This window comes from Podarcis filfolensis (assembly GCF_964270895.1).
Source record: "Podarcis filfolensis genome assembly, chromosome: 9".
Lineage (NCBI taxonomy): Eukaryota > Metazoa > Chordata > Lepidosauria > Squamata > Lacertidae > Podarcis > Podarcis filfolensis.
In genome coordinates, this window is record NC_139610.1 from 960,606 (window position 1) to 974,773 (window position 14,168).

A 14,168-nucleotide genomic window follows, 5' to 3' on the forward strand; every position below is an offset into this window, starting at 1 on the left:
TTCATCAGGCCTTTGAACGACCAGCTCTTAAAAGCCACAAGGTTTATATCTAGGCAGGGCTTGGGATGTCACACAGTGATAAAGGAGGAAGAGAACAAGAGTTGTGAAGACCTAAGGAAAATACCTTAGCCCCTCTGCTATTTTAGAGAATTTCCCGCCTCTCCATTTTCCTATTGAGAAAACTGGAAGTTTGGAGGGAAGTTTTCTCTTTGAGGATGATAGTTAACGTTCTTTTAAAGTTGTGTTTTAAAACAGTATTTCTGTGGCAAATTTCATTGGTAACAAGCATAATTTGAGATTGGCAGGAGCTCTTATGCTTGTCGAACTGAGAATGGATGCTCAAATCTAAGTCTCAGGGCCAAGTCCAGAGACCTCGCATGCGCAGGCACAACACAGAGGCTCAAGGCCTCCTCTTCAGTCCAGCTGAACTCAGTGCCTTCACAGGGTCAGACCATTCAGCCACTCAGCTTTGTCTACACTGACCGGCAGAAACTCTTCCAAGATTTTAGACTGGCAGCGTGTCTCCCCCCACCCTAAAATAAATTGATCTTTTGGTGTGGCAGCACCTACATGTTGGAATCCACTGCCTACTGAGATTAAGCAGGTGCCTTCGCTGTACTCTTCTCAGCACTTGCTAAAAACATTTTTATTTGGGCAAGTCTACCCAGAGATGTAGGAAGTCAACATCTGTTTTCAGTTCCTCTCTGATTTCAATTCCTAAATAAAATAATTACTTGAGCCCACTTCAGATTTAAAACAGGCTAATATTTTAAATAAAATCACTCAAGCCTAGAACTATTGTTAGGGGAAGTGGGAGAGGATACTGCTGACTTCAGCTATTAAGAACAACCTGCTAGGTTTCAAAAATAAACTTGGTTGCCTTACAGTTTATATATACAGTGGTACCTCGGGTTACATACGCTTCAGGTTACAGACTCTGCTAACCCAGAAATAGTTCTTCAGGTTAAGAACTTTGCTTCAGGGTGAGAACAGAAATCGTGCTCCAGCAGCGCGGCGGCAGCAGGAGGCCCCATTAGCTAAAGTGGTGCTTCAGATTAAGAACAGTTTCAGGTTAAGAACAGACCTCCGGAACGAATTAAGTGCTTAACCCAAGGTACCACTGTACAGTGGTACCTCAGGTTACATATGCTTCAGGTTACAGGCTCCACTAAAGTGGTGCTTGAGGTTAAGAACAGTTTCAGGTTAAGAACGGACCTCCGGAACAAATTCAGTACTTAACCAGAGGTACCACTGTATTTAGCAGAGTAAAACAGCTAGGAACCTTTAGCTAACCCAGCACCCCATCATCTCTTTTATTCACACATTGCAGGAAAAGTGAAATAAAGGGGGAAAATGTTCTTTATTTACAGCTGCATCAAATTCACAAGGATGGCCTTGGATTCTAAGACTACATTGTGAGAGGTCGCCTGGGCCGCCTCATGCAAGAAGGGGGAGAGAGAGAGAAGAAGGAAGGGGCAGAGCTTAGCTACAAAGTGCATTTTACCAGAATGTCTGTTAATCTCAACCCTGCCCTCTGCTGCCAGGAGGCATGCAAAGTTGCTTCTACCCAACACAACCAACACTTGGGACTAAGATAGATTGCTCAAGAAAAAGCAATATATATGTGTTGTATGTGTGATAGATATAACATTGTGCCACCAGATGGCGAAATGGAGTCCAGTTTTTCCCTACCTCTTTTCCCTGTTTAAATTTACAACACTTTAAACTGAAATGCTTCTTTGATGTGTCTCGATCCAGCCTTGGGCGGACTCAGAAAAGCAAAGAACAGCAAGATTCAACCAAAAGGAATGAGTGGAAGCAGGCTGTAAGGATGGGGAAGGAATGGGGATAAATAAGGGACTGAGAGCATAAGGACTTGTGATACTGGTGAAAACCACAAGCAAAAAAAGGAAAAAGGAAAAGTCTCTCATTATCTGCACCAGAACTCTTTCAACATGCCTGTTCCTGTGAGCTAGACCTAGGAAAAAGCAAGGAGTCCTGGAGAGCAAGCCTGTTTATCCTGCCAGTATCAGGGGATGGAGAGTGCTGGCTTAAACCCTTCCCTCCAATTACAAGTGGACCTGTCAGTCACAAGGGAGCTCCCACGTCCTAACCTGGTGCTTCCTTCTCTTATATGCTCAGGTCACTTTGGGCAGATGTTTGTCTTTCTCGTTTTGGGTTGTTGTTGTTGTTTTTTTGCATCTGACGTGCTGAAGCACCAGAAAGCACTTTGGAGGTTCTGCTGTTTCAGGCAGATGGTGCTTCACTTCAGACAAGCTCCTGCTTGAGTTCAGAGTTGTGCTTAGGGCGAAATCATATTCCTGCTTACTTCAGAGTAAGCACCATTAAATTCAAAGGGTGGGACTTCTAAGATATTATATGATTTGGCCCTAATCCTCTCTAGTTAATACCCTCAAATTATTGAAATTATTCCAATCTTTAAATGCAGATAAACTGCGCATAAACACATGTATAAATAAATATTACACTTATAGTTGTGTAATAATACTCTGACAATAAATTAGATGAACACAAATGATTAATATCAAATTATGCCTACTGATCATTAAATGAATAAATTATAGCCAGTGTCTCTTTTGATCCACCTGCTTCCTTCAACTGAATTTGCAGTATTGTTTTTTGACAATTCTGCAATAAGCCAGATCTTAGATAGTAATGCACTTTCCTTTCAAAATTTGCAATCTTTGTTTTTCCTGCAGTTGACAGATGTCAAATGGGACGTGCTGCAAAACTCTTACTATAACACAAACATATATACAGTGCTTTTTTTTCTTAAAAAAATGTTTAGGGGTACTCTCATTTTGACTCAAGAAAATCACCTGAAAAATAAATACAGGAAATGGACAAAAGTACAAAGATTCACAAAATGTTTAAGGGTATGCGTACCCCTGCGTCCCTCCACAAAAAGTACTGCGCACAAACGCTCGCTCGCACGCCCGCACGCATGCATGCACGCACACCCACACACCCACCAGTGGTTTCAGACACACTTATGGAATGTGCCAGGAGTTTATATCATCTCAGGCCCACCTCCAGCCTTGATCCAATCTGTTATTATGAATTTCACACAATCAGGCAGGAGTTAAATCCCAGCAATAAAATATTTTCTAATGTTTTCCTTTTATATTTAAACTCAGTAATAAGGCTGGTCCTTTGCTGAAAACAAATTGCCATGTTTGTTCTGATAATACGTTCTGAAATTTGTCTTCCCATTTGATTCAAAAATTACTGCCCAAAGCCTCATCTAACCTTAGTAAAATGTCATAAATTATAGTCAATAATCTCTTTCATGATGTGCAATCACAAAGCAATATTTCTAATTTTGATCCATTGCTGTTTAATCTGCATATTAATATTCCTTATTATATAAGTAGATGCTTGCAAATACTGGAACCATTGTGGAACCATTGTGGCAAATTATACATTAATTTAGTACCTGTAGCAATTCTAATCAGACATGGCTTTCATGTACAAATCTCAAAATATTATATTTATTTTAATCTGGTTTTTGTGCAGATGATGTAGCATAATATCAGGACCAATATATTTCTTAACCTATGTCCATAGTTAGCTTCCTTGACAACCAGTTCCTCCTTCTACATCATATCAAGATGTACTCTGTGCCTCTAACCATTCTGAACCAAAAGAGAACCAAGATGGTAGCCTTGGTTCTTTAGAGCCCTTAATACACCTCCATGGAGACCAAGATGTTATTATTACTGTTACTTTTAGCCTTCCACAAAAACCAAGGCAACGTGGGATCAAAACAGTTTAAGAATACAGCAGCCACCCACACCCACCAATGCAGTACAAAATAGAGAACTATGACACAGACCCTTTTGTGCAGCTGGAAAGCCTGTTGGAACAAAAATTGCTTCTGGAAAGTGTAGATATTATGTGCCTGTCTTATCTCCACAGGAATGCCACAGGGCAGCCAGATGGAGAGCCATGTACTGAGTTACTATGGAGCAGGCTTCTCATACCTTTGGATATCTTAAAGAAGAAGCTCTCCCACAGGCTGCAGTGACCTACCGCATATAAAAGGGACCACGTCCTTCTGAGCTGGGCAGGGTATGTTAGCATCAAAACCTTGAATCTGGTCTGGAAGCACATTGGCAGCAAGTGAAGACCCCACCAGAGGCAGATTTAGGGGAACACAACTGGTTCAGCTGCACTGGGCCTGGAGCATCAGGGGTGCCACAGAAGATGCTACAACTATCATTTAAAATAGAGTGTGAGAGGCGGTGGGCTAATGAGTTTTGGCATTGCGCAGGGCGCCACTGAAATATGAGCCCCCAAGCAAGGTGCTCTATCCTGGCTGAAGTTTGCCCCAACAAGCAACCTGGCCGCCATGTTCTGCACCAGCAGCAACCTCCAAAGCAACCTCCAGGCTAGTCCAACATAAAGCGCATTGCGGTAATCCAAGCATGAGGATATCAATGCCTGGGCAGCTGTGATCGAAGCATCCTGTTCCAGGAATGGCAATGACTGTCTTACCAACCAAAGTTGGTAAAAGGTACTCCTAGCTACCAAGGACATCTGCACTTCCAGTGACCAGCGACAGAGCCAGAGGCAGGAGTACACAAACATTACCCACTTGCTCCCCTCCAGGGCAGGTCACTCACCCCCCTTCACAGACCTGGGAACAACCCGCCCACAGAGCTTCCCTCTTGCCAGGCTTCAGGCTCAGTTTATTAGCCCTCACCTGGTCCACCAGTGCATTCACACACCGGGGCCTTCTCAGCCATTCCCAGTTCAGAAGTTACAGAGAAATAAAATTGGGTTCAATGTAGAACCAGGATGGGGAGCCTCAGGTTGAGGGACTGTTCTCACAGGGCCAACCAAATGCCCATTGTGGGAACCCACAAGTAGGATTTGAGGGCAAGAGAAACTCTCCCTTCCTGTGGCTGCTAGCAACTGGCATTCAGAAGCATTGTTGCCTGCTACTGTGGAGGCAGATCAAAGCCATCACGGCTTGGAGTTGCCAGTAGCCCTGTCTTCCTTGAATTTGTCCAGTCCTCTTTGGAAGCCATCCAAGTTGGTGGCCATCCCTGCCTCCTGTTGGAGGGAGCTCCGGAGTTTAACTATGTGCTGCATGAAGAAGTGGAGAAGCCTGGAAGATGGGCCTGCTGTTCTCTCTGTTGGTGTATTTGTGGATAAAACAAACAATACCCCCCTTAATTCTCCACACCACTCTCCACTCCAAAGGGAATCCAAACTTGGCAGCTTTGTCCTGTGTGCGCCCTGATTCTCCATTCTGGGAACCAAGGAGCATGCAGCAAACGTCCATGACAGTGGTAGACATAGGTGCCAACTCCTAGGGGCTGAGGGAGTTTCAGCCCCCCAAATATATTTTTGAGGGGGGTGGGCCCTCTCAATTTTCAGAGGTTGTCTCACACACAATGTTGCATTGAGCCCCCCACTCCTCTGGAGAAGCTGGTGCCTCTGGCGGTAGAAAAACCACTTCACATGCAGAAGGTCCCCTGTTCAGTGCTCAGTATCTCCAGCTAAGGCTGTGAATGTTTCCTCTCTAGAAATGCTGGACAGCTGCTGCCAGCCTCAGGGTGTAGAGTGCTGAGCTAGAGAGACCCAGGGTCTGACTTGGTATAAGGCAACGCCCGGTGTCCCGAAATTGTTGTCTTTGAGGCATTAGAAGGGCAGTGCAGTTGGCCATCCGTCGGAAGCCTCGAAGCTCTAGGAGTCAGCTTCCCATTACCAGTGTAATAATGCTGCAGGATCAAAGGCTTGAGCTATTCAGCCAGCAGAAAGCAGAACAATAATCACCCACGCAAATGCATTTTCTGTTTCACTGATAGGGTTCTTATGAGGAGGGGAAGATCAATAAAGCTTGAAGTCAAAGCCTCTTTTTGATTTGTCAGATTATTGAAAAGGTAAGCTGAAAACAATTAGGCCTCTCCTGCCAGAGTAATAAGTAAACACAAGCATGCCACTCTTCAAATCACACCATCTTAGTACAAAAGATCACTGGAAAGTGAAGCCAAAGCCTTTGTTTTCTTTTGTTTCTAAAATAGTATTCAAATTTCAATTAAATTAACACAGATTATTCAGTGAGAAAGCAGATGAAATGAAGCCTCAAGTTTTGAATGGGAACAACACTGCAAATACATTGCTTTTCAGGTCAAATGAAAAGGGAAAGTTAGTGTGTCTCTATATATACATAAAGAGAGTGAGAGGTACATTCCAATAACTGGGGAATCAATTCAAGCAACTGATCCTTAACAGAATTATTCAATTTACCATCAACAAAATTCTTTCTTCCCTTCATTTCCCCCTAATATGCTTATCCTGAAATTCTGCTGCTTTGTCATTCATAGGAAATAGCACTTCGGTATTCTTGGCGATGTGAATTTTGTCAAGAAATGGCACTGGGGGGGCAGATTGTTAAATGCAATGTGAAAATAAAGTTTTCCTCTCTAGATTTGACTGTCAGCCCAACTCCTCCGCCATCAAGGAACAAATGAAATTCCTAACCCCTATTCAGACCCCCACCCATCTCGCTCAGGGTTGTCAGCACTGACTAGTGGTGGCTCTTGAGGGTTTCAGGCAGGGAGTCTCTTCCTGGGACCTTCTGCTTGCAAGGCAGATGCCCCAGCACTGAGCTATGGCCCTTCCCTGTGTGAGTTTCCCTTAATTCATTTTTATCCTATATACTAGGGGTTGAATGTGGTCCTCCCGGCTCTCTCTCTGCCCAAGCTACCTCCTTGTCTCTCTGTCCATCAGGGATCTCCCAGGCTGCCTCCTTTTACTGAGAAGGTCAAGCGTGACTCTGGCATTAGCAGTCTCCTATGCCTGAGAATGCTGAATCTTTTAAAGGATGCTCCACTGGGGAAAGTAAATATGTCACTAAGAGGCTGGAATCATAGGCTGTCATACTGTTAAATGGCATGTTAAATGGCACAGTGGATTCTGTGTTGCAGCTTCTTCCCTGGCTCTTTGAATCAGTCACAACAAGCAGAGTTTGGGCAAGATCAGACCCATGGGAGAAGAGGACAGGCAGGCAGAATGAGGCCAGCTTCCCAGCTCTGAGAGCCTCACTTCAATGGTGGGATCCAAGCTGGTGCTTTTGCATCCGAGACACAAGCAGGAAAAGGGGATTTTTGTGTATGGGGTGAATGAATCTGCTACTTTTGGCTTCTCTCTGTTTCTTAGTATTCCAGTCTTATGTTCACTTCAGTTCCATGGGTGGGGGCAGCGAGGCTTCTGAATGGCAGTTGCTGGGAGCCACAGGAGGGGAGAGGGCTGCTCTTGGGCTCAGATCCTGCTTGTGGGTTCCCATTGGGGCATCTGGTTGGTCTGGTCCAGTAGGCTCATCTTGTGTTCATCCTGGATCCTACTCTTTCCTTCTGTCGCTTGGGGAGGAAGGGGGCTGCTCCAGGGGAGGGAGTGGTACCCATAACACTTACTTTAAAAAACCCAAATGTGCCTAAGAAAGTTGGCAACCCTTGATCTGCTGCCTGAACATGGCGGTGGTGAATTCATAAAATTGGTTTGGTATGGTTGAATAGCCACAGCAGACAAAGAAAATTAGGGGAAATTAGGGGAAATTAGAGTAGTGGTGAACATACAGAGGTATATTTTTGGTGAAGGCAAATTTTACCTAACCTCTCTCTCATTGCCAGCCAGCTTGAGGGGTTAAGGAAGAAAGGGGTCCCTTGGGGCCAGAGAGCTTTATCCTACCAAACAGTGCCCAGAAGGACAAGGACAAGATGTCATTTTCTCTCAGTTTCTCCTGTTTTTCACTCTTAAGTTCAGTTCTCCACATTGACACATCAGTTTCTGATAGGTCAATATATACTCATGAGGATTCATCAGCATTCCAGTGCAATTTTTTCCCTGTATGCACATTTCTTTTACAATACAGTTTCCCCCATATAATGTGTTTTTGCAGGTTATTTTCACCAATATATGCATTTTTCTCCATACTTTGCCGTGGTATGTCCATTTTCGTATGCATTACTTGGCTAGTATTGCAAAATATGGCAAAGTGCAGATTTTGCAGGATGGCTGCATTTCGGTTCACATATTTCTTGCAAAGAGTGGAGATTTTGTAGAGTCACCTGCAAAAGTGAACTGAATTAAATTTCTCCCTTGCCTGGAAGTAAGCCGATTGAACGCTGAATGCTGGACAGAGAGGTATACAAATTCCCTAGAGGACTCGAAGATAACAGCTTCCTGAGTACGCTGCTTGGAACAGGTTCCTTTTTTAAAAAATACCTGCAAGCCAGTGATATTATCCCAGACATGCTCTTCAGTCACAAAAGACACAGTGACCTAAGCTGCAGACCAGATGCGATATGGATGGCCTTGCCGAGACATTGATAGTCAGGCACATTGTGATAGATATCCAGGTAGATATGAATGCACCAGACAGAGAAAATATGCCAAGAGAAATAAATGAAGGCACGATAATGAACCGACATCCCATGTTGCCAGAGATGAGTAATAGGCAGGTAGATCAAAGAGCCAATCTTTTAGAGGGGTGGAAGAGAGGAGAGAAGCAGATATTCACACATGCACCCTGAAAAGAAAAAAAATCAGCTGATGGTATAAATCTTTCATCCCTGATAATGTCTGTCTTCATAAGGAGGGGAAGAATTAAATATTTCATGAGATTGCAGCCAGTCTTGCCAGCCCTTTTTGACTGACATGCCAAACATACTATTATGAGTTTGGGGAGAAGTAAGTAAGCTGTGTGCGGGATCCTTCTGACCCCTGGATCCAGCAAGTCTTAAAATATGATACAAAATAGCTTCCTGCATTGAGGTGATTGTCTGGGTCATAGGTAGGCAAACTAAGGCCCGGGGGGCCAGATGCGGCCCAGTCGCCTTCTCAATCCGGCCCACGGACAGTCCGGGAATCAGCGTGTTTTTACATGAGTATAATGTGTCCTTTTATTTAAAATGCATCTCTGGGTTGTTTGTGGGGCATAGGAATTTGTTCTCCCCCCCCCTTCAAAATATCATCTGGCCCCCCACAAGGTCTGAGGGACAGTGGACCGGCCCCCTGCTGAAAAGGTTTGCTGACCCCTGGTGGGTGATGGACCATCAAGAGACCAAAGGAAAGGGGGTTCTATGTGAAATGGCAAATGAGTGGGGCAGAGATCCTTGAAAGGGCAACACCTGAGTTTAGAGTTGAAAGGAGAATAAAGCAGCAAGCTGCAAAGTCAGAGCAATGTTTGAGAGCAATGATTGATTTCTGCTTGAACTCAAGGGACAAACAAGACCCTTTTAGGGAGTTAATGCCAAGAACCCCTCCATTGTAGGCTCAGGTAGTACATATTTGCAAATAAATCGTATATCTCTGCTGTGCCTCATTTTCAAAAGGAAACATAAACCCTGGGTGGGTGCCTGGAACCCCTGGAATCTTGTACTGCTCAGAGATTAGGGTGGCATGAATACTGGTGTCCGAAGTTGGGATCCATGTTTCCTGAAGAAGGGTCTGTCAGCAAGGTGTGCCTAGTCAAAGCGGGAGGAGGAATACTAACATTCTTCAAGCAGCTTTAGAAAATGGAGAAGGGCAGAGACAGTGGTTTGAGCAAATGAATCTATGGCGAGGCCAGCAGCTGAACGAGGGCCCTGGTGGATGAAATGCTACAGCAGGTTGAAAGTGACCCAGGAGCCCAGTGGCACCCAGGCACCCAGGTGGGAACAGTGGCGTAGCGTGGGTTGTCAGCACCCGGGGCAAGGCACGTAATTTGAGCCCCCTAACCCGTGGATTTGCGCCCCCTAACCCTAACCCCCAGATGTTTCGCCCGGTGCGGCCGGCCCCCCCATGCACCCCCCACGCTACGCCACTGGGTGGGAAGGGTGGCCAAAGACATCCGGTAGTGGATGGGCAGCAGAGGGGCTGGGACTGTGCAGAGACAAGCAGGAAAGTGCCTTGGAGAAGGGTGGGCTGGCTGGAGCTGAGGAGCTGCTGCTGACTGATTCCATCACTCCCTGGGAGCCTGCTCTGGAAGAAGGGGTACAGCAGGAGGAATCCAAAGTATGTGTGAACGTGCAGGAAAAACAGCCAGCGCCTGAGGAAATTGTGGTGCTTTCCTGAATGGAGGAGAACTTGCAGGAAAACCTTGAGGCCTGTGTGCACATCAGAGGAGCAGTCAGCTGAATTGGGTGAGGTAGCAAACTCCAATGATTTTGCTCCATTTGTCCCCCAAGATGGCCTTGTGGGAGGAGGTCCAGTCCCTACAATGGCTACAACCCCAAAGTAGGCCCCAGCTTAAAACTTTCCATTCTTCCCACTTTTCCTGTCACTTCTGGGTCACCATGATGCCTGTGTGTGCAGTTGTGCATTAATTGGACACACCTAAATCAGCTGTTGCCTGTCTCCAGGTGCATTCCAGCAATTGTATCAATGGACATTGGGATAGATTGGAAATTAATGCAGGTAACTTATAAACTGGTATTCCCAAAGGATAAGCCATAGGCCTAAAGGAAAAACTTGTCTGCCATATAGAAATTCTAATTTTTTTTTTTACAAAAAAATAGTAAAAGGGGGAGGGGGAAAGTCCCAAAGTGTAGAGACCACTTGTCCCTGTCTTCCGCATAATGTGTGAATGAGCCAATGGCCACTTCTCAAGGCCAGTGCTGGGAAGCGAATAAACCGTGTGCCAGAACTGGGCTCCCAATATCACTCTGTTCACAAGGGCCAGGGAAGAGCTCATATCTTTATTTTTAAAAAGTATTTTTATTGAATTTTATTTGTGATAAGGTTCAGACAGGAAAGTGGAAAGAACCATCATAAGAAATGAGAGCACAAGAGGAAAGCAAGAGAGTGCACCTGACTTGCGAGATATACGAAAACCTAAACCTATTGCTAAAAGGATCAGAAAGCTCTCAATTACATCCAGAAAAAAATTCAACCAATTAGATGTTACTTACCCCAAATTTCTTTAGAGACTTATGGAAGAGACAAATGTAAGTTTTCCTTTTACATGTATTCACCATATACTGAGACAAAAAAGGTTATTTTTCAAAAAATGAGTGTACCAGGGAAGGTTTTCACATAATGCAAAAAGCTTATCTGATGCTAAGAGCTGCCTTTCACTCCAGTCACTCCACCCCACTTCCCCAGGCTCTCGAGTCGCCCACCATCCCAGACACCTTTGATTGAATGAGGCGGCTGGCACAGGTGTGGGAGTAAGAAAGGAGCCCATCTCACCCCCAAACATGCAGGTCTCCCTGGTGAGTCTTCCCTTTATGAAACACCTGAGCTCATTGATTCCCGGGATTGCTGGAGCCCCAAGCAACAGGAAAACAAATGCTCCTATATAGTGCTTTTTTCTGGGGGGAGGATGCAGGGGGGTGCATACCCCTAAACTTTTTATGATTCTAAGTTTGGCCTCATTGAGGGGCAGTATTTCAATATGAGTAGGAAAATGAGAGTAGCCCTAAACTTTTTTTTTTAGAAAAAAAGCACTGCTCCTTTAAATTCCTCTGATCTGCACCAGTTAGTCTTGTTTCAAAATAAGCAAATAACTCTTTGTCCGGAATAAAATAGAGTCAGGCTGCTTGGCTTCCAGCACAGGGTGATGGCTGTTTTACGGAAAGAGTTTGAGATCTAGTAGCCTAGCATTGCCTTGTGGCACTTTGTGTGTCTGTTTGTGATTTGAGAGTGATCTGTTGTGTTTTGACACATCCTTGGAGGATGCTGGGGCCAAAGGGACACGGAAATGGTGTCCCCCCACCATGTGGAGCCACTTCCCAGGGAAAATTTGTTTGGGCTCCACAGTAAAAATATTCTTAGTCAATTTTATTAGTCACTTTTTGCCATGGCAATTCAAAGCAACTTACAATATTTTAAACAAATACACAAACCTGCATTTTTTAAAAAAAAAGATCTAATGGACAATTCTAAACAACAACCCAAGATTAAAGCATCCCACCCCCACAAAAAGGCCACAGATAGTTAAAAGCCAAAGGCCAAGCTGAAGAAGAATGTTTTTACCTGCCACCTAAAGATATGTAATAAAGATGGCGGGCGCAAACTCTGAAAGGGCCTCAGATGATGAGATTCCTGCCTTGCGGGGAGCTGGACAGAGCGAGCCTCCAAGTCCCTTCCAACTCCACCATTCTAGGGAGAGAAAAATGTTCTTCATTGTCCAGAAAGTGGGAGAAGCAACAAGAGGAACAGCCATTTTAGATCTGGTCCTAACCAAAGTTGATGACCTGGTTAGTGGGGTAGAAGTGGAAGGATCATTAGGCGCGAGTGATCATGCTCTTCTGTAGTTTACTATACAGCAGAAAGGAGCAGCCAAGCATACTAGGACTCAATTTCTTGACTTTAAGAAAGCCGACTTCATAAAAATTAGGGAAGTGCTGGGTGAGATCCCATGGACAGTAATACTAAAAGGAAAGGGAGTTCATGATGGCTAGGAGTTTGTTAAGAGGGAGATAGTAAAAGCACAACTTCAGGCAATACCAATGAGACGGAAACATGGAAGGTGCCTAAAGAAGCCAGGGTGGCTATCTAAAGAACTTTTAACTGAGTTAAGATTTAAAAAGGATGTGTGCAAAAAATGGAAAAGGGGGGAAACCACCAAAGAGGAATTCAAACAAATAGCCAGCACGTGTAGACACAAAGTCAGAAAAGCTAAAGCACAGAATGAACTCAGGCTTGCTAGAGAGGTTAAAAGCAACAAAAAAGGCTTTTATGGGTATGTTCGTAGCAAAAGGAAGAACAAAGAAACAGTGGGGTCACTCAGAGGAGAAGATGGTGAAATGCAAACAGGGGACACAGAAAGGGCTGAACTCCTCAATGCCTTCTTTGCCTCAGTCTTCTCCGATAAAGAAAACAATGCCCGACCTGAAGAATTTGGAGCAAATGATTCAGCAGAGGAAACACAGCCCAGAATAACTAAGGAGGTAGTACAAGAATACTTGGCTAGTTTAGATGTATTCAAGTCTCCAGGGCCAGATGAACTGCATCCAATAGTATTAAAAGAACTGGCAGATGTGATCTCAGAACCACTGGCAGTCATCTTTGAGAATTCCTGGAGAACAGGCGAAGTCCTGGCAGACTGGAGGAGGGCAAATGTTGTCCCTATTTTCAAAAAGGGGAAAAGAGAGGACCCAAATAATTACCGCCCAGTCAGTCTGACATCAATACCAGGGAAGATTCTGGAGCAGATCATTAAGCAAACAGTCTGTGAGCACCTAGAAAGGAATGCTATGATCACCAATAGTCAGCATGGATTTCTGAAAAATAAGTCATGTCAGACTAACCTGATCTCGTTTTTTGACAGAATTACAAGCCTGGTAGAACGCAGTGGATGTAGCCTACCTTGATTTCAGCAAGGCATTTCACAAGGTGCCCCATGATATTCTTGTAAAGAAGCTGGTAAAATGCGGTCTTGACTATGCTACCACTCAGTGGATTTGTAACTGGCTGACTGACCGAACCCAAAGGGTGCTCATCAATGGTTCCTCTTCATCCTGGAGAAGAGTGACTAGTGGGGTGCCACAGGGTTCTGTCTTGGGCCCGGTCTTATTCAACATCTTTATCAACGACTTGGATGATGGACTCAAGGGCATCCTGATCAAATTTGCAGATGACACCAAACTGGGAGGGGTGGCTAACACCCCAGAGGACAGGATCACACTTCAAAACGACCTTGACAGATTAGAGAACTGGGCCAAAACAAACAAGATGAATTTTAACAGGGAGAAATGTAAAGTATTGCACTTGGGCAAAAGAAATGAGAGGCACAGATACAAGATGGGTGACACCTGGCTTGAGAGCAGTACATGTGAAAAGGATCTAGGAGTCTTGGTTGACCACAAACTTGACATGAGCCAACAGTGTGACGCGGCAGCTAAAAAAGCCAATGCAATTCTGGGCTGCATCAATAGGAGTATAGCATCTAGATCAAGGGAAGTAATAGTGCCACTGTATTCTGCTCTGGTCAGACCTCACCTGGAGTACTGTGTCCAGTTCGGGGCACCACAGTTCAAGAAGGACACTGACAGACTGGAACGTGTCCAGAGCAGGGCAACCAAAATGGTCAAAGGCCTGGAAACGATGCCTTATGAGGAACGGCTAAGGGAGCTGGGCATGTTTAGCCTGGAGAAGAGGAGGTTAAGGTGTGATATGATAGCCATGTTCAAATATATAAAAGGATGTCACAT

At 44.7% G+C, this 14,168-nt stretch overlaps 2 protein-coding genes across 2 annotated transcripts in view; one reads left to right on the forward strand and one right to left on the reverse strand.

The window, feature by feature from the left end:
• LINGO1 (leucine rich repeat and Ig domain containing 1) overlaps positions 1-14,168 on the forward strand; it is a 540,338-nt gene that overhangs the window by 266,357 nt on the left and 259,813 nt on the right. The window lies entirely within an intron of this gene.
• The window catches only part of RCN2 (reticulocalbin 2), an 810,887-nt gene continuing 808,852 nt past the window's right edge, over positions 12,134-14,168 (reverse strand). Inside the window, exon 8 of the transcript XR_014552002.1 lies at positions 12,134-13,769. The gene's annotated coding sequence lies outside the window, so the exon portion shown is untranslated. The remainder of the gene's footprint in view (positions 13,770-14,168) is intronic.